This window comes from Podarcis vaucheri, assembly GCF_965113315.1.
Source record: "Podarcis vaucheri genome assembly, chromosome: 4".
In the NCBI taxonomy this organism is placed as follows: Eukaryota; Metazoa; Chordata; class Lepidosauria; order Squamata; family Lacertidae; genus Podarcis; species Podarcis vaucheri.
The window spans coordinates 40,985,616-41,006,532 of NC_138762.1; the positions used below are offsets into that span (position 1 = coordinate 40,985,616).

Sequence of the window (20,917 nt, forward strand, 5' to 3'; positions counted from 1 at the left end):
CCTACCTGTGGACTATACATGGAAGGACAAGTCTGCAGCCCCTTTCTTTCGGAACAGAGCAGTGTGATCCCGAATGTGATATACCTGCAATCAATTTCATTTGAATTTCACATATTCCAAAGTTTTAGGCAGGATTATTTCTTCGTTCTGCCTGGAGGTTCCATAGATTGAACCTATGACGTTCATGTATGATCTGGTGCCAGGCTATGGCCCTTGCCCCTTTTAATCTATTGCCATGTCTTTTACTCCTGCTCTTTGTAGATACTCCGACAGCCAATGGAGATCAAGGTTCTTGATTTTGTCTGCTGATAAGTTGCTCAATGAACTCAGTGTATGTCTCTTTCAAAGTGCAGACAGAGGCGCTCTCTCCTCCAGGCATGTTCATTGTTGCTATGTTGTGAGTACTGACCTCAGCAGAGGCAAAGATACCTTGGACAGTTCCATGCAGGTATCAGGCTGGAGACTTCATGAGAGCAGAACTCAGATGTTGATTCAGCAGCAGTTGATTCACATGGAAGAGTCTTTTCATTTAAAGAGGCCCAGCCAGCTTTATTAGTCATAGCCTCTGATGGAGCAAGGCTTTTGAGCTGGTGTCCTCTGAATCAAAGGAGGACAAAACAATGTTCTTAGGCCAGAAAACTGGCACTACAAGTACTTCTAGTTGGCTATATGCCTCAGGGGTTGTCCCTGAAGGAAATTATCTATCCTGCTTTAAATTCCTGGCTTCTGCCCCTGAAGAGGAGAAGTCTGACCCCCTGAATCACAGCAATTGCTGAGTCAGTCACATGTGGAACTTTGCCACACCAAGCAGTTGCCTAGTTTGTTTCTCTGGTTAGATTGGTGCTGTCCTCTCCTCACAAGACAGAGCAAGGTTCACCTGGCTATTAGTCCAAACTCTTTTAAAGAAGCTAGTGTTCTAAGATGGTGAGTGTGAGAAGGAACTAGGAGGACAGAAGGTGATTCAGGTTTACCCTTTCAAATAAGAATGTAAATAAATGTATGCTATTTTTGCTTATTCACAGATATATACTGAAAGGATTGCAATATAGGAACGTGATTTAAGAATGTAGTTATTGAATTTTACTTGTGTTTTTAAGGTTTTCTGTTCCCACTATCATGAGTTAGGTAAAGGCATATAACTCTCCCCCCCCCCCCCCGGAAATAAGAAATTATTTGTTTTTCAGAGGTTTTAAGTTCACATCTTCTTCAGCTCTATGAAAAGAATAATAGATTAATTCCATTTTAGGGGGTAGTGTAGATCCAACCAGGCAAGGCTAAATTTATTGCTCAAGCTTTAATCTGTTAAAAGTGTCAGCATAGCACTTGGGGACAAGCCCATGTATCGCTAAATGTTTATACCACTGGATGAAGCCTGTTTTCAGACACTGCGTATATGAGAAAAGCCTGCTGACTTCAGTCAGCAAGAGATTACTTGTGCCCATGAATGCAAAATATAAGAAGCAGACTCTGATCCTGCAATCAAGTCCTGGCATCCAGTGGAGCTGGCCTGCTTTCTTGATTTCCATTCCATTTGTTCATCAAGAGAGCTTTGTATGAGCAGGCCATTAACAAAAGTGACAGGGCGTTCTGGCCTGCTCTGGTTTAACATACTACGTCCTGCTGTCCTGACAGCTTTTATCAAGGCCCAAATTTGTCAAATATTTTCACCAGGGTGTGATTTAAGTGGCACTTTAAAAGCAGTTGGTAACCCAATCCCCTCCTGCTGTTGACGTCAGTAACGCAGCAGGAATCGGAAGGCTTAGAACCAAGTTAAGTTTTTCGCATACTTCTTAATGGACTAGTTGTGGCTCAGCAGTGTTCTTCCCATGCTGTCCCCCACCCCATGTTAAGATGATTAAAATAGTACTTTTCTAGACAGAGCAGGCAAGAAACAGGCATTCAATCAGTGCAATTAATGATGGAGGGAGAATCATGTGAAATTAATACTACCTAGCCCAGGTAGTCAATGAGAATTGTTGGCAGAAGAAACCTCTGAAACAGGTGTATTTATTTATTTGCATCTTCACATCTCACTTCTCTGAGAAGGAAGGGAACTCTAGCTGGTTTTTGTGAATATCGTTTCTTTGTACCACAGCAGCATTTATCAGATCCTGAATTTTCCAAAACCTATCTTTATAGTGATTGCACCACAAATTCTCCAATATAAACCAATTAACATTAGCGCAAGTGATAGGAAAATTATCATAAAATTTGAAAGAAAAAAAGGTGGTGATAATCATATCAACAGCATGACATGAGCTTTCCCAACCCTTTTCGAAAATTAGGCGTTGTGATTAGTCCAAGATGAGGGCAATTAATGAAAGTTCACATTCTTTTTGAAAGAGTGGCATAACCACAAGCATGATATATTAACCTATATAGCTCTTAATTTGAGGTTTTTTTCAGGAACATTTGATCCTGTATTGATGTCACTAGTGTTTTACCTTTTAAACTGTGTGGTATTCTCTCTCTCCCTCCCCATCAATCTGTATTATAGCAATTTTATTCTGAGTAGAGGGGAAAATGGAAATAAAGATATGTTTTGGGGAAATTTTGTCCAAACTATTGTTAAATGCCTCAAAGCCACCTCCATCTCAAGCTAATGGAAGTCATTTTACTACTTCATATATTTATGTTTCAAAATATTTTCTAATGTGCAGACTGATCATGTCTCTTTATAGCTAGTTGTGCAGGATTCATCTCACCCTTTTGTAAAAATCTTCCAAGGTTTATAGGTTATTCTCTGGTGGCATGTGTTCCCTGCTTAACACAACTTGAATGCACTTAACATTTTCGCAAACGTATTATAAAATTATAAATCATGGAAGATAATATTAATTCATTCAACTCCTGCTATGTTTAGTACGCTATAAAGCATATCAGTTTGTTTGGCCATTTATTCTTTTCTCTAAAGTCTGTTTATCAGATTGTTTTCAAAGGTCAGAATTAATAAGTAGCATTTGTCTATGAAGTTGAATAAACCAAGATACTGTTATGTAGCAAGACAGACAGACAGACAGACAGACAGACAGAGTACCAGACTTGGGTTCAAGATGAAGACCATCATGTTTCCAAGCAAGGCACATTTCCCCCCTTCATTAACTCTTTTAATGTTTTCTTACTTCAAATAATGTTTTTCCTGAACACTATGAAGACTACTAGTATTTGGTTAAAACAATCTGCACAGTTGTATACCAGAGGTAGGGGTCATGTGGTTGTTCAGATGTTGCTGGACTACAACTCTCATCATCCTTGGCCATTGGCCATATTGGCAGGGGCCATGTTTGCCTGGTGCCTAAAACATAGATAAATATGATGTCAGGCATTTTCCCCTGGAGAGAACATTCCACAAGCAAGGAGCCACCATTGAGAAGATCTGCTGTTGTGCTGCCAGTTTCCAAACCTCCCATGATGATGTTTGCAGGCTCTGAGGCAGTTCATGTGGGTTATAATTCATATCTGCCTCATCCCTGAAGGGCTTAACAATATTAAAGTATTTTAGAAATAAAACAGAGAATATTATGCCCAGTTATTTTGATCTTTTTTTTTAACCTGTTGATTTCGTTAGAATCATAGTGGTTCATAATCTATACAAAAGTATTTTTAGGAATGGAGTTAAATCAGATCATTATTTGGTAACGATTTTTCAGTCATAGTTTTTAAATATTATTTTAAAGGAATCTTGACTTGGATTTTAAATAATTCTATATATGGTTTCTATTAGCATTTGGTTATATATAAAGAAGCAACCCTAAACCAATTAGAAATAAAAAGCTGATGTTTCTGTTTTTACTCATTTCTAATTTTAATAACTTCAGTTTTTATCATGCTGATATCTCCCTAATATACATGAATGAGCCGTGATTATGAACTGTTATATTCTTTTTCTCAGAAGATACATTTACACAACCTAGATTGATGATTGGCTAGGATATGTGGTTTGCTCTTGCTGTGAAATACTGGAATGCATTATCCAAAAACCTGGTGCATGACCAGTAAGTTTTGTCATAGTTTATCCAGTAGATAAATGGATAAAGACATGCTAATTTTTTCTTGGAAGAGGCAACAAAAGTGGGTTATCTCAGCTTCTACTTGCTCATTCCCATCCTATTTGGAATTAAACATTTTAGAACTGAACATATTGTCATAGTGGCTATTTTGTGCAGAATTCTATTCAAGAACATTTGACCCATTTGCATAATAAATAGACTTTAGAGGACTTGCTGGCATATCGACTGTCCTCGGGTCCAGTATTGGACTACTTCGACCGGACATCCCCAGCCGATGTGGACAGACTCCTCCGAGCTGGAAAGCCCACCACCTGTCTTCTTGACTCGTGCCTGTCTTGGCTGATTAGAGCATGTCCAGACGAGGTGCGGGCCCTCCTGGGGGATATCATCAATTTGTCCCTTGGCATGGGGACATTCCCAGGGGAACTGAAGGAGGCAGTGGTGCGCCCGCTCCTAAAGAAAACATCATTAGATCCTTTAGATCTATCCAATTACCGCCCGGTTTCGAATCTTCCGTTCCTGGGTAAGGTGATTGAGAGAGCGGTTGCTGAACAGCTTGGTGGGTTTCTGGATGAAACATCGGCTCTGGATCCATTCCAGTCCAGCTTCCGCGCTGGTCATGGGACCAAGACAGCTCTGGTTGCCCTAACAGATGATCTTCGTAGACAGCTGGATCGAGGCGGGTCGGGGCTGCTGATTCTTTTAGATCTGTCAGCAGCTTTCGACATGATCGATCATGAACTTCTGGACCACCGCCTTGCCGACGTGGGGATCCAGGGCACAGTCCTTCAATGGCTGCTCTTGTTTCTCTCTGGTCGGGGACAGAGGGTGGCGCTTGGGGGGGAATTGTCATCGCGCCACTCCTTGGTGTGTGGAGTACCTCAGGGTGCGATACTCTCCCCGATGCTTTTCAACATCTTTATGCGCCCCCTCGCCCAGCTTGTTCGGAGTTTTGGGCTGGGTTGCCATCAGTATGCCGATGACACCCAACTCTATCTGTTGATGGATGGCCATCCTCACTCGGCCCCAGACACACTGACCAGATGTTTGGAAGCTGTGGCTGGATGGTTATGTGGGGAGCCGGTTGAAGCTAAATCCTTCAAAGACAGAGGTCCTGTGGCTGGGACGGGGCGATATGGGATTGGGGGGGCAACTCCCATCTCTTGCGGGGGCGCAATTAGTGCCAGCACCGTCCGTTAAAAGTTTGGGTGTAATCTTCGACACCTCCCTTTCCATGGAGGCGCAGATTGCAGCTATAACAAAGGCGGCATTTTTCCATCTCCGCCAAGCTAAGCAGTTGGCTCCTTACCTCTCTCGCCCTGACCCAGCCACTGTGATCCACGCGACGGTCACCTCCAGACTGGATTATTGTAACTCGCTCTACGTGGGGCTGCCCTTGAGACTGACCCAGAAACTCCAGCGGGTGCAGAATGCCGCGGCAAGACTCCTTACGAGGTCTTCGCTGCGAGATCACATTCACCCGGTGCTGTACCAGCTGCACTAGCTCCCGGTGGAGTACAGGATCAGGTTTAAGGTGCTGGTTTTAACCTTTAAAGCCCTATACGGCCTAGGACCCTCGTACCTACGGGACCGCCTCTCCTGGTATGCCCCACAGAGAAACTTACGGTCTTCAAATTAAAACATCTTGAAGGTCCCAGGCCACAGAGAAGTTAGGCCGGCCTCAACTAGAGCCAGGGCTTTTTTGGCTGTGGCTCCAATCTGGTGGAACACTCTGTCACAAGAGACCAGGGCCCTGCGGGATTTGACATCTTTCCGCAGGGCCTGCAAGACAGAGCTGTTCCACCAGGCCTTTGGCCAGGGCACAGCCTGACTCACTCCCTCGGCAACCTTCGCGGAGCTCTGGCCCAATGGTTGCCAGTGGCTTGAATTAATTAATTTTATAATGAATGGTTTTAGAGTGTTGTTTGTGCTGTACTTTTGTACTGTTTTATTGTTGTTAGCCACCCTGAGCCCGGCTATGGCTGGGGAGGGCGGGATATAAATAAAAATTTATTATTATTATTATTATTATTATTATTATTATTATTATTATTATTATTATCTTTGCCTCTTTTTCTTAAAAAAGATTTTGTCTTTTAACAGCACAATGCTCTGCATATCTACTCAAACATAAGCACAATTGAATACCATGAGATTTGCTCTCAGGCAAATGAGTATAGGATTGCAGAAAATTAAGCTCTTTTAATTTTTGAAAATACCTTGACCACACTGGCTATAAAAAAAAGAGAGACTGAAGATGAAGACATGAGATTAAATTCACAGCTACATTAAGGTTCCCTTCCCCTTCTGAATAGGTTCTTCCTCAATTGTGCCTATGTTTAGAGTTTTCAGATGGTCCCTCATTAGTTCCAGAGGGGAATGCGTAAGAACTAACAAGGGTTTGCATTACAACACTGACAGCTGTTACAAGATTTTGATAGAGAGCAATTGTTGTGAGCACTGTACATTTTGATAATTGATTAAAATGCTCACACAGATTGAGTTGTCTCGAATGATCAGCACAAGTATGCAAGGTACCTAACTTCTGTTTCTCTCTTGAAGTAACATTGTTGCTCAGATATGTTACCAGACCTCTAAATAACCACTAATGAAGTGGTTATTATAGCAAAACAAAATGTCCATATATGATTCAGGGAAATTCATACAGTTGACTTACTTCATGAGAAATCAGGCTTAGAACCATAGTGATTACATGTTCCCTTCCATTAAGTCATACTCTTCTTTTGATTGCTTTAACAAAATAATCTGGTCACATAATAACTGATCAAATATCCAATTTTTTAATAGTATGGAAGGATTAGGAGATGTCCAAGAATTTATCTATAGTTCTGCCATTAAACACTGATAAGCACCACCTGATTGCAAAACAGTTGGTCTGCAGCAGAATGAAGAAAACTTCTCTCAAGCAAAAAATATATATATTACAGATCCTTTAAAAAACAACAGAGCAAAGTATCTTATTGACAAACATCTATGGGTTCGGTGGTTGACTACTGTAAGCTTAAAGTCTGGTGTGATTACTTAGAGCAGCTGCTCTTTGACAGGAAGTTTTGCTTTCCACAAAGGAAGGGAAAGCCATATGGTGAAGCTGAGCATGACCAAGAGAGGCAAATCCCATCAGTGATGTGGATGTGGAGATTCATCCTTTAATTGTCGCTTTGTTTTTCAGATTTTTGTGTTACTAATCCTGGTGGGATGTCTAAAGTGCTTTGATTGTTTGTTAAGGGCACAGGAAGGTAGATAACCCTCTGGTTCTCTCAAAATAAATTCCAAAATGGGTAAGGCATAGAGGAGTTCACACCTTCCCTAGGTATTGCATTATTTGTACCTTAGTAGGTGAGCCTGTCATTTCACATATTTGGAACCCTTGGTGGGGGGGGGGGCGGCTGACGACTTTGGGAGTAAAAAATTAAGATAATACACTTAAAATAAACACAGCTTAGCTGGAAACATAAATTAAAGTTTCTAGAAAATATGATATATTATCATAATCTCCAATTCAAAATAAAATACAAATCTTTCCAATTAGGCACTCTCTTTTATAACTTTTGTTTTGTTTTTCCAGGCTTTTCATTCTTAAATGTTTTAATCTGGAGTTGAATTGTTCTACCAGTTTCTTTCATTCTTTAGTTTATTTATTATGTTGTTTTTAGTGTATACATTCATAAAATAGTTTGATCAAGCCATCTTTTATATCTCCCATGGGGATTTTCAAAGGCATTATGCATAATAGTAATAATCTCCATCAGCTCGTATCAGAGAAAGTAGCCCTTTTTTATAAGAGGTTTTATCCATCTTAGCTCAGAAGCAAAGTACACTGATTTTTGGATTGGAACCAGATGTCCTGTCATAGACTGACTGAAATCAATGAGACTTAAGTTAGCCTTACTGGAGAGAATTGTAGCCTTGGAGATCATTAAATGCATCTAAGCAGAACCTTTGGCTGATATTTTTATTTTAGTTATATAATTAGGATTTATATACCTACCTGAGATGAAGTTTGAAGTTTATCAGCATGGGGGAGGTTGGCTCATATGTTGCCACATTAAAAATAGGACATAAAAATGGATGTCCATTCACATAGGGAATTGTTGTAATGATTCTTGCCAACAACATTCACCAATTCCTTGTAATCAGATATATTGTATGTCTGGACAATAATCATTTCTGAAGGGTCAGTGTGACACTGCTTCGGTTGCCTCCTTAATGCTAGGCATGTCAGCCGTCCAAATTCTTTTATAATTAGGGATTACTGCATAGCACATCAGTTACCCATCTGTCAGGAAACCTGCCATCTTATTTAAGAAATTGTTACAAACTCTTGACAGTAAAGATTTAATGAAGTTAAAGCAGGAGGGGGGGGGGAATCCTCCAAGCTGAAATCAGCTCCATATTGTATACCCCAAATTAAAATCATGCATACTTTCTTTACATGTGTTTTGTCTGTCACTTGATAAAGAAGCAAACTGTGACTATATTGCCTATTATGGCAAATCCATTCTGCCTCCCATTTCTTATTCTTCCTGATTCTATTTATTGCAAATAGAAGAGTATTAGGCTGAGATCTGATATAATGCAAGAGGGAGTCTGCTTGTCCAATGGGACTTCATTTCACTCTCCTACCTCCTGCAGGCCATTGTGTCTCCCCCCAAAAAATCTGTTCCAGAGGGTTGGGAGCTAAAGGATGAAAATTTCAGGAGAACACAATGGGACTGAGGGGGCAGGGAGAGAAACTGAAAATCCCATTGCACACGCAGATTTCTTAACATCATAGGCTGTTGCCCTTACACTGGCAGCACCAGGGGGGGGAAATGGAGGTTGGAGTGCAGGAGGGGCAAAGTATATGTATCAGGGTCAGCTTTCATTCCTCCTTTATGTTAGCTTTCCCAGTTCAGAGGTTGAGAGAGTACATTATAGTGCCTTTAGTGGGACTTTCTACCTGTGCTCAGCATCTGAATTCTCTCTGACAGGCAATACTAGAAACTCTTTTGTCTCTCTGTTATAGATTACCTCAGAACTCATTCCAGGTGAGGAATGAGCTTTACCCTGGCCCTGTCACTCAGATACATATCTATGTCTTGAATTCTATAAACCATTCATAAAAGACAAGAAGTAATCCCTATTTTTTTGTAAATAATTTTTTATTAGTTTTTCACAGTTACATTTTCACAAATAAAAACAGTAATTAACTCACATTTCAACCAGATCTGAATTTATACAAATACCTTTTCACAAACCTTCTCTTTGAGATTCTTTAAATCTCTCGACTTCCCTCCATACCCTCTTCTGGTTCCTTATATTAACTAAGTTCTTCTGCATATCCATTCTTAAACTTTTTCAATTATTATTTCCCTTAATTTTATCTAATTCTCTGCTGGTTGCAAGCATTTACTTAAAACCCTGCCAATGTATCAACATGTTTACTGTATTTTTGTACATAAACAATAAACGATTCCCACTCTTTTTTAAACTTCTCGTTGTCATAGTCTCTGAGCTTTGCTGTTAATTTTGCCATTTCTGCATAATCCATTAGCTTGATTTGCCATTCTTCTTTCATCAGTATCTTTTCTTTCTTCCATCTTTGGGCTAACAATATTCGGGCAGCTGTTGTAGCATACATAAATATTTTATTTTGTTCTTTGGGGAGTTCAGTTCCTATCAATCCTAGTAAAAAAGCTTCTGTTTTTTTAACAAAAGTTATTTTAAACATTTTCTTCAGTTCATTATAGATCATTTCTGGGGAAGGAGTAATCCCTCTTGAGTTTGACATGATGTGTGGGTTATTTGTTTAGATGTAAATCCTACACTTTGCTTTCTCTTAGGTTGGTAGCTGAAAGTTTTCATTATTGTTTTTAGTACTGGCCTCAGAATAACAGGCGGATGTAGGTTACAGTCATTCCTGTTTTATATATAGGTAGATGAAACAATCAAAAGTTGGGTTTAGCTGACACAGGATTTAGTAAAGATTAGATGACTGCAGCCAAGCTTGCATAGGACTTGGGGGAATTTACAGTTGCTGTCAAGGTCAAAAGCCTTGTGTAGTGTGGGGTGTGTGCGTGTGTGTGTTTTAAAGCAATTCCCACATGCAGAAAAATGCTGTATAGACAAGAGATTGTGATGTGACACAAACTGTGCAGCGTTCATATTTATTAATTTTTTTATTTTGTTTTGGAAAAGAGAAAGATGATTGACAATAGAAGATAGCGATTCTGTGGTGTTTGCTTTTAATTTAGCTACCGTCCAGAGGTTCATTTTAAAGATTCATGGATGAGAGGGCTTTCCCCCACTCCTGGCATCTTAGCAAGTGAGGTATGTTTACTCAATCTGTTTGTAAGAAACTATTTGCCAGACAGCCGAAACATAACCCTGACATTGATGTGAGACACCGTGAAGGCCGTTGCTTAGTGAGCTGCTTCCCCTTGAATGATTTAAAGCTGGTTTTTCAACTGAGTCAAGTGAAATAAGGGACTTTAAAAGGGTTTAGAAAAGAACCCAGGATGTTTCCTCTTTCATACTATTTCATATGGCTTTCTTCTTTACTTTAGAGACAAACTGAATGACTATTAAGTGCTTGGATGTTATAGTTGAATAAGTGGTATAGAAATCCTGTTAAATAAATACATAAACACTATAGGTAAACATTACATACATTAGTATGTACTGATTAATGTGCAGCCCTAAGTTTGTTGCTGAGATATTCAGAACAGCTGAAGTAATTCCAATTGAGGTTAATGGGACTTACTCCCAAAGGTGCATATTCATTTATGTGTTTTTAAAATCTCTCTGGTGCTCTTCATCTGGAAGATTCTCAGGGTGGTATACAATAATAACAAGGTACAATAAATGCTATTTTATGCATCTATATCTATAAAATGAGAAGCAGCTCACTAAGCAACGACCTTCACGGTGTCTCACATTAATGTCAGGGTTATGTTTCGGCTGTCCAGCAAATAGTTTCTTAGAAACAGATTGAATAAACATACGGTACCTCACTTGCTAAAAGCTAAAACCAAGGAACAGACCACAGTCAAATGAACCCCCTTTAACACTCCCGGGTAAATGGAAAGGCTTACTCTGGCAACGGACATACTGTAATGTAGATCGTCATGGAGGCTCTCTAGAATGGAAGAACCCAAGTCAGGGTGCCATCCCTGCAGAGGGTTTTAGCCTTCAAGCATGAACTAAGTTGGAATAGGGAGCCTGAGAGCCACATTCCCTTGTTGGGAATCCTCAGGGAGCCGCATGCCAGTGATGAGTGAGGCCAGAGGCAAAACTGTGCAAAACAGTGGGTATGGTTCTCACCTTTGTGCATTCTAGTCCCACAAAAGTCAGACTTTCTAGAAGCACCTCCTTATCTCAGTTTAAGGAAACATTCCAGTGAGGAAAATGAACTCAGATAGGATGTGAAGAAGGGCCAGTGAGGGATGTGGGTTTGAGTAGTGGGTAGCCTGGGAAAATAACTGAGGAAAGTGCTACTCCAGGGGTAGGCAAAGTTTGTGTCTTGGGCCGGTTCATGGTCCCAAAGATGTTGTGGTGAGCTGGAGTGTGTGTGTGCAAACACTATTTCTGGCACTCGTTCCGGCACGGAGAAGGCGTGCACAGCATCCCATTGGCTGCAGGAGCTTCCTGCAGCCAATGGAAAGCCGGCCAGGGTTGCGGAAGGCAGTTCCCGCTCTGCTCCGCACCAGTTTACTGCGGCGCATGGGAGCCAACCAAGCAGGCAGCAGGGGTCCTTGAATGGGCAGCGGGGTCCATGGGCCAGTCAAACGACCCCCATGGGCCGCTTGTGGCCCATGGGCCTTAGGTTGCTGACCCCTGTGCTACTCTTTTGAATGCCCTGTAAGAAAGACAGGACACAACTGCAACAAGATTTTTTTAAAAAATAACTTTTAATCCAGACTTTTGCTGCTGTTACTACTGCTCTGCAAGGCAAGCCCGCACAACCTTATCATTAAACACAATCTTAAACCTCTATCAAGAACAAGCTAAGTGAAAATGATGACTAAAAAATAGTGGTAAAAAGTGACATGTAATATAAGAAACAGATTAAAAGTGATGGAAATTAATTGTGATTAGAAGTGTGGGTGTGTATGATGGGCATCTCTTGGCATCTAAAAGATAGTAAAGAAGGAACCTAATAAATGTATTTTGGGAGGCCGTAAAGTTAAAGGTCCATATAGTTAAAGCTATGGTTTTCCCAGTAGTGATGTATGGAAGTGAGAGCTGGACCATAAAGAAGGCTGATTGCCAAAGAATTGATGCTTTTGAATTATGGTGCTGGAGGAGACTCTTGAGAGTCCCATGGATTGCAAGAAGATCAAACCTATCCATTCTGAAGGAAATCAGCCCTGAGTGCTCACTGGAAGGACAGATCGTGAAGCTGAGACTCCAATACTTTGGCCACCTCACGAGAAGAGAAGACTCCCTGGAAAAGACCCTGATGATGGGAAAGATGGAGGGCACAAGGAGAAGGGGACGACAGAGGACGAGATGGTTGGATAGTGTTCTCGAAGCTACCAGCATGAGTCTGACCAAACTGCGGGAGGCAGTGGAAGACAGGAGTGCCTGGCGTGCTCTGGTCCATGGGGTCACGAAGAGTCGGACACGACTAAACGAGTAAACAACAATAGCTGCACCACAGCTGTGTTAGCATTAGGCAGAGTGAGGCAGCCGCCTCAGGTGGCAGGTGCTGGTGTGTAGACAGGGAGTGTCATTATGGTACTGGAGGGCAGAATCCTCAGCAGGCTCAGCTTAAGATGTGGTGTGGCCCGACCCAAGTGCTGAAGTAAGATGCAATGGGTGGGGAGCAATCGTCTGCTTCATCTCAGGCAGCAAAATGTCTTTGGCCAGCCATGTACAGAAGCCAGCCAATCTGACTCTCTTTCAGCAATGGCAAAGGGACAGCATCTGTCACCATACATGAAGGCAGCATTCTGGTAAAAGGGTCAGAGAGCAGACTCTGTCACACAAAACATCTCCCTACTCCCCTCTGTGGCCTCACATTGCCTATGTGGATTTGAAGCTATCCCAAGTGTCAATGTCTGTGTTGGGTACCTGCTGTGTTGGGACGTTGATCAGGACTTAGGTGCCAGTGTCCTCAGTACTTACTTATCTTATAGCTAAAGGGAAGGGGGCACAGAGCAGGGCATCTAAAGAAGTCAAGCAGGTTCATGTGGTCTGGAGGTATAGTTGCTGACATTTACACTTGAGGCAGCTTCAAACCCACCTAGGCAATGGTGCTTCTTTTACCACTATGCTGCTGAAGTACAATCCTGCGTAATCTAGTACTTTATTAAGACTTATAATGACATTGCAATTCACACGCAAAATGATAGACTTCTTCTGCATAATGTCTACGGCTATAGGCATGTTGGCATAAAGAATTCTGTACCAGCTAAGCTGTGCACTGTGAGCGGGAGGGGGGGAGGAAACAACAGGATCTGGACTTCTTTAAAATTGGGGGGGGGGTGTTTTAAAAGGGGTAAAGGAAAAGATGGCAAAATTGCTGAAATGCTGCACTCACTCCAATTCCGTTCATTGGATGAGGTCTTGTTTCATTCAGCTGAAATCCTATTTTTGTTTTGTCTTTGTTTCTGTTTTAAATGGGGAGGATGTTCTGCTGCGGTCAGTGTGTCTCTTCACGAGATCAAAGCATTTTTTCTGTGCTTTGTTGCTGTTGACATGACTTCTTACTTCACCTTCCCCTGCTGTTATGGACCTTTGGACCTTGTACAAGCTGCTATTTTTTCTCAGTCACCATGATGCTGCGTGGTATGACACGAGGAAAGGACATGGTGGGAGGCAGTGAGAAGCCGAAGTTTTTCTTTCCTGATAGCTGTTTCTGGCAAGGAATTTTACTTAGGATTGATGTTCAGTGCTGGGGGGGGGGCGGAGTTGGAGGGCCACAGCATGAACAAGATAAATGACTGCAGGTTAAAGTCTGTCAGCAGGCAAGGACTATGAACTAAGGTATAGTGTTTTCCTTATGGCCTGACTTCCATTCACATTCTCCAAAATGGGGGGGGGGGGGAGATGCATAATTTCATTTCCAAAAATTGCTTTTCAAAGGCTACACTAGAATAATCAACCATTCTGATTAAAGACTGAGCTGCTTTTTTAAAAAATATTGTAATGGCAAACACTTGTAGCAGATTTAATGAATGGTTTCCCAACAGCCACAAACATTTACAAAATAAGTTACTAAATAAGAACTTTGTTTTAGATAGTGTTCAAGTGTTGTGGGCCTTCATGGAAGATACAGTGAATTTTGTATGGATAATGATCCAGGTAATGGAGGTTCTAATGTATTAACCTTTCGAAATAGGATAGCAGCTGTATGCAACTAACACTGAGGGAAAATCCATTTGCATAGGATAATTCCTGCTTCTTGGCTTTTTAAAATAAAGATTTACTGATCAGTCTTCAGTACAATAATGTTTCATCTGCTTATCCTGGAAGCGTAGTATCACACTATATTCCATTTATAATTTGAGAACGAAATTAATTGAAAATTGGAACAAGTTCTATTTCAGGATAATAAAACTAGCCCTTTAGTCTGAAGTAATAGAGGAAAGTCCAATTTAAATATAAAACATGTAGCTATTAAGGGGCACATAGGGCAGAAAGATGGGAAATCAATATTATTCTTATTTTTTTAAATCTGTTTTATGAAGCACAGAAAAATCTTCTCGTTTCCTGCAAATAATGTTTGTGTTTACCTTGACCCTGATTTAAACTAGGACTCAATTGTGTTTTCTCCAGAGCAGTCATTTTTCAGCCCATTTTATCCTGATGATGGTTTGAAATGTTGCAGTGTACTCTCTTTACCAATAACTATTCCCACGGTATTTTAAATTATCACCATTTAAAGCTTTTGTTAAGGCTTGAGTCTGTATGGTATTCCTCTTCTTTCACAAGTTGAATGTTTTTTGTTTGCAACATTAAAAAAAAATGTGTCAACATCTTTCTTTGGTCCAGTGGGAAGTATTCCATTCATTTGATGGTTTTTGAGAAGACTGTTTGGCTTTCAAAATACCTGGGAAGTATCAGGATGATTCTAAGATGGCAGCACACCAGTGTGTAATGGTGGCATATCATTGCCCACACTCCACAAGATGGGGGGAGGGACACCATTTATCCAGTCTTTAACTCTGTCTAGTTGTGTGCACATTAAGTGGCTAAAGGAGTAGTATTAAAGACATCTACACAATCTTGAGTACACACTCAAGTAGGATGGCTGAGAATGTCAAACCAGGCCACACCCCTTTTATCCATTTTTGAGTGAAACACAAACCTGGGGCTTGATCTGCAGATCTACAAACCTTTCTGAGGGCTGTTTTGACTATTATACTTGCAAGGTGTACTGTGGGTTGTTTTGTGTTTTTCCTTGCTTTTAACAACATGAACCTCCTTAGAGCACTTCCACTGCACAGGGTAAAAATGCTTTTACAGATGGTGGAGGAAGGAGACACACATCACTTCCTGTGCAATTAGATGCACAAATGACCATTGAATGTACAACAAAACAATTGTCCCATCTGTACAACTTATACAAAAGAACTGTCATTGGTGCTCTTCCTAAGTAACCCTCAGTTTGGTGGGGGTTGTGGTTTATGTTTGGTTTTTGTTGACTGTTTCTATCTGGGGATTTATTTATTTATTTCATTCTCTGGAATTATCCTAAAAATCTCTGGAATTTCCCTGGAAGGGATGGACATACTTTAAGATGTCCACAGACTGAAACAGTCATTCCTAGTGTCCAGTAAGCTAAGTGGAAGTAATTATTCCATACCCCAAATACTGCAGGGCTAACACTGTTCTTTATAATACTGTATTACTACTTTAATTAGTGCCGTTTGAGTACCTGAGGGAAACAATCTCACGCAAATTTCTCTGTAGCCGAAACGTTGTTTCTGAGCCACAAATGACATGCTAAACAAATTACATGAAGGGGTGTCTTGTGCAACTTTGATACAGCTAAAAAAACTTTGCAACCTTCCAGTCACATCTGGCCCAATGATGTCATTTCTGGGCTTAGAGAGATAGCCATTAACTATGATATACTTTACTTATAAACATAGGGCTTCCTTTCTTGGAATCATGTGAATGCTTTACGTATAATTGTGCAATTAACTTTATATAAGACAGACATCTTCCAGGCCCCCCACATTGATGCATAGCATAGACTATAGCATAACCAATGCTTTAACATCACAGATTGAATGATTACAAGAGATCACTTTCACTAAAAACACAACAAAACTATGGCTAATTAATCTATATCACCAGGTGCCTAAAGTTATATTTTTCAGAACCAAAGACCTGCAGTAAGACATTAGGCATGCACTATTCTCAACATTCTGGTTATAACCACCTCCCCCCCTCCCAAGAATTTAGGCACTTTCTGAATGTCATGAATGACAATACTCTCGAATTTGGGGGCTCTGGAATTTCTTGTAAAAGAAAATCATACACTTAGGCTTTCAAAAACCAAATAAGGCTCATTTCTATTGTTTTGAGTGCCCCCTCCAAGACCACAATAAATACAAATAAGATACTAAAGAGCTGACATTTTCTTTGAAGTTTCCACCTCACAATGAAGAGAAACTCCCCCCCTTGTTCTTATTGAAAACAATGGGCGTTAAGTTCAACTACTTTTGCCAGGATTCAACCCTATGTTTAAATGTAGCACAGGGCTCCACAGAGCCATCAGGCTGGTTTGATTGCAGTGCTAGTTCACAAAGAATAAACAAAGCCCAACAGTGGTCAATGCAGCAAAGTTTGAGAACCAGAGATCTATAAATTGTGGGGATATGTAGAAATTATATTGCAGTGAAAGTGCTTTTTGGCATAATTTTAAAACAAATATAAGATCAAAGATTTGTCTTCCTTGTGCTTTCTCCAGTTTCTTGCTGTTCTCGATCCCAGCAGTTTTGCCTCAGATGAATATGTTTTATTGATGTGGTGCTCTTGCAGAATGCCAAATTGGTGTGTTGCATTAATCTACAGCTTACAAACTCTATATATCTTAGGTTTTATATCATCTTTAAAACTAGCCAAATATGTGTAAAAACTGAACATCTGGATCTGTAAACCTCAGGGCTGAATTCCAGTTTGATATCAACATGAAACCCCAATGACCTGGGTTGATTTATGAGTATTTAAACCAGGTGTCATTTTGGAACTCATAGTTTAGCCACCCACCACTAGTAAATCTTCAACCCCAAAATGCTATCCATTTGGTATTTGCAAGGTCCATAAATAAGGCTCCACCATCAAATGTTACTAACTTAATAAATGGGAATAGTATTCCAATATGGATTTCATTCTTTGAGTAATTCAATTATAAGCAATGGTTTTTTTAAAAAACCCTATCAAGTGCTTAAGAAGAAGTAAACTAAGTTAGGCAATTGCCTATCCTAAATTTAAGACTTTTTCTTGCATCAAGTTAGTGTATAGGGTAGGCCAGAAAGCTTCATAGTATGGCATTTTTGCAGACACATTATACCAAAAGTATAGGCCAGTATTCTCAAGGCAATTGTTTTGGATCAGAGTGCTTCCCCTCCAGAATTGTCCTACTACGTGCTGTCCAGAAGATCAGTGGTATGAAAGCCCGTGGTGCCACAGTGCTGGAAAGGGAAGGGAGCAGTTACTTTGTTCCCTAAGCAAAATCACCCAACCTCTTGCCTTCCAGAGGTAGCACTGCGGACGTTGATTGAAATCAAAATTTCAAATAATTTGTTTGGGAGATTCTCCTCATCAATTTACTGTGGAATGAGACTATAAGCAATTATGCAAAATCAGGAACTTATGCAAATTTGCATTTATTTAATGACAAACCTAGACAGCATCTTAAAAAGTAGAGATATCACCTTGGCAACAAAGGTCCGTATAGTAAAAGCTATGGTTTTCCCAGTAGTGATGTATGGAAGTGAGAGCTGGACCATAGAAAGGCTGATTGCCGAAGAATTGATGCTTTTGAATTATGGTGCTGGAGGAGACTCTTGAGAGCCCCGTGGACTGCAAGAAGGACAAACCTATCCATTCTGAAGGAAATCAGCCCTGAGTGCTCACTGGAAGGACAGATCATGAAGCTGAGACTCCAATACTTTGGCCACCTCATGAGAAGAGAAGACTCCCTGGAAAAGACCCTGATTTTGGGAAAGATGGAGGGCACAAGGAGAAGGGGACGACAGAGGACGAGATGGTTGGACAGTGTTCTCAAAGCTACTAACATGAGTTTGACCAAACTGCGGGAGGCAGGGGAAGACAGAAGTGCCTGGTGTGCTCTGGTCCATGGGGTCACGAAGAGTCGGACACGACTAAACAACAACAATTTTTTGAAAAACACTTTTATCAGTGCATACTTTGTTTTACATTAGCACAGGATTCTGAGTTGGTGTGCATGCCCACAGAGAACCCAGAGTCTAGTATTGAAGACATGATGGTTTGGCACAAGTAGGCTCCAAAGACTACATCATAGTAGACAACAGACAAACAGAGAGACTAGCAAGATAAAAACAAACATGTTTCCAAACATAGGCCACACTGGTGGGTGCTGATGGGAGTCTACCCTTGATACACAACCTTCTGCATCTATTTCATATTTGATTGTATGAAAATATGTTGATATTATTATTAGCTTATTTGACAAAGGAAAGAAAATGAGTCTGTGATCATACAGTGATCTTCAATGCTGGATAAGTGGGCTCATGACTGTTGGAATATTATTTCCTGCTTGGTGGCCTTTCAGGCGCAACAATAATTAATTAAGGCGGTGTTTTCCAATCACAATATCTATACAGAGTAATTTCCCTTTTGTGTTCTCAATGGCACAACAGATTGCTGAACCTGAGCCTCAGATCAGGCGCCTCGTAGCCAGACACTTTTCATATTTCCTGCAATGCTTTCTCTGGCCAGCCTGCCTTGATTTATAATAGCTGAGATAGGGCAAAATTAAAAATTAATTAATTTGTATGAATGTGTAATCAGGTGGACTGGACCGAGCTATAGAGATGCTAATTAGTCTATTCCCCAGCTCTCTCTGACCAGCTGATCCTCTGGAATATGCGACAGCTACAGCATCCATAGCTGACAAGTGAACATAGTCAGGGCGAAGGGTCAACAGTTTTTCTTCTAACCCCAGTGGGGCCAAGGAAAAGAGCTGCTTAGCTTGGCATTTAAGTTCAGTGAGGGAAGACCTTTCAGACTGCTAAAACAATATGTTAGTGTGACATTCATTGCAGGGTAGGTGGGGGATAAACCCTACATAGAGTCAGTTGTGGTCATTTTTCTCGGGTTTTTGGCTATGTTGAAATATTTCCTCCTTGAACACTCACATTATTTTTTAATGTTTTGAGGCATTGTGCTCTGCAGTGCACAGTCTTCTATGATTTTTTTTAAAATAGAACATTTTAGCATATTGAGATAAAGCATGCAAGTGACACAGAACATTTTAGAGGTCCTTTTTTGGGGGGGGTACATGTTCTGCACAAATTTACTGCCAGTAAGGAATTGAGCTCATATTGTGTGAACCATAACCTCTCCCCTGCCGAACAGGCTCAAGCCAAAGTTATAATGAAATGTGCCAAAAATGCTCTGCACTAAATATTGGAGTAGCTCTCTGAGTGTCTCTTTAAATGGCTTAGTAATGGGAAATGATTTTGTTAGTAAGAGAGCAAAATAGGTCCTAAAATATAGGTCAATAATCAGACAAATAATACAGGCTTCCCCTTAGCATGCAACTGTTTTGTCCAACCTGATTATCTGCTTTGTAAATAAGGAGTAGAATGCCAACATATGCAACTTGAAAAATAAGTTTTAAAAAGAATTGAATTCTGTTGCAGGAGCTGCAGCCTTCTCACTCTTTTAAAAAGTAATAGGTATTGTGGGGCAGAGGAAGGGGCCTCTCATAACAAAAGTGTAACAATCTGTTAAAGACAAACCATAAAATAATCAGAGATAACGACTCTGCCAAACAATGTTGCATGTCATAAAGTGCTTACTCTTAGACCAAATCAAGCAAACATCTATTATAAGGAAAGCTATAGCTTTGATAGCAGATATTTTGCTGAAATTTCACATAAGTTCTCATTCTTGTCCAGAGTCAAATGCAGTCATCTGGCCTGGTGTCAGTACCCAGAATAGTAGGACAAATGCTTAGATCTGTGATCTTGGGCAGGGTCACTGGACCCAAAGCTGGTTGCTGCTACCAGTCTTCCTTTTTTCACTTATCTCTAACTAGGGCAATGGTGTTCAGAAGAAGAGCACTGGCTGTGTTTGCAGCCACTGTCTTCATTTTCTCAGAATGCCTCATTATTACACCAATCAGCATAATAAAGTATGGAAGAACCCCGATATGTTTGTAATAGAGCATCATTGATTGGGAATCAAGTAAGTTTCATTCAGCGTCGACCCACTGAAATCGATGAACATGACTAAGTTAGGTGCATTAATTGCAATGGTTCTACTCTGAGTAGTTTAGTTGACTACCACCTATAATATTCATTCTAGTCAATTGTGTCTATATTTTTAAAGTTTTTTTGTGAATCACCCAAAATTCTGAGCTAAATGCAATATAAAATAATTAAAAACAACAATACAAGTTTTAAAAAGTTTTTACAACAGAATAAAAGTCATTTCAACAGAATAAAATCATTATGAAAACAAAACCAAACAGTGGAATTTAAACCCGTCAAAAGCCAAACAAAAGTGCAACAGAAGCAAAATGAAGAAAATTGGGAGACAACACAGGGAACACATTTACCTTAATCTAGAAATTGTCTGTGTGTGTATATTCCCAGTGGGATAAACAACTGCATATGCAAATGGGCCCTGATTCAGTCCAACTGCAAGAGCAATGCACACATAGCTTTTGTCTGGAAGTT

General features: G+C 40.4%; 1 protein-coding gene across 5 annotated transcripts in view; it reads left to right on the forward strand.

Moving 5' to 3' along the window:
- EPHA3 (EPH receptor A3) overlaps window positions 1-20,917 on the forward strand; it is a 217,515-nt gene that overhangs the window by 75,993 nt on the left and 120,605 nt on the right. The window lies entirely within an intron of this gene.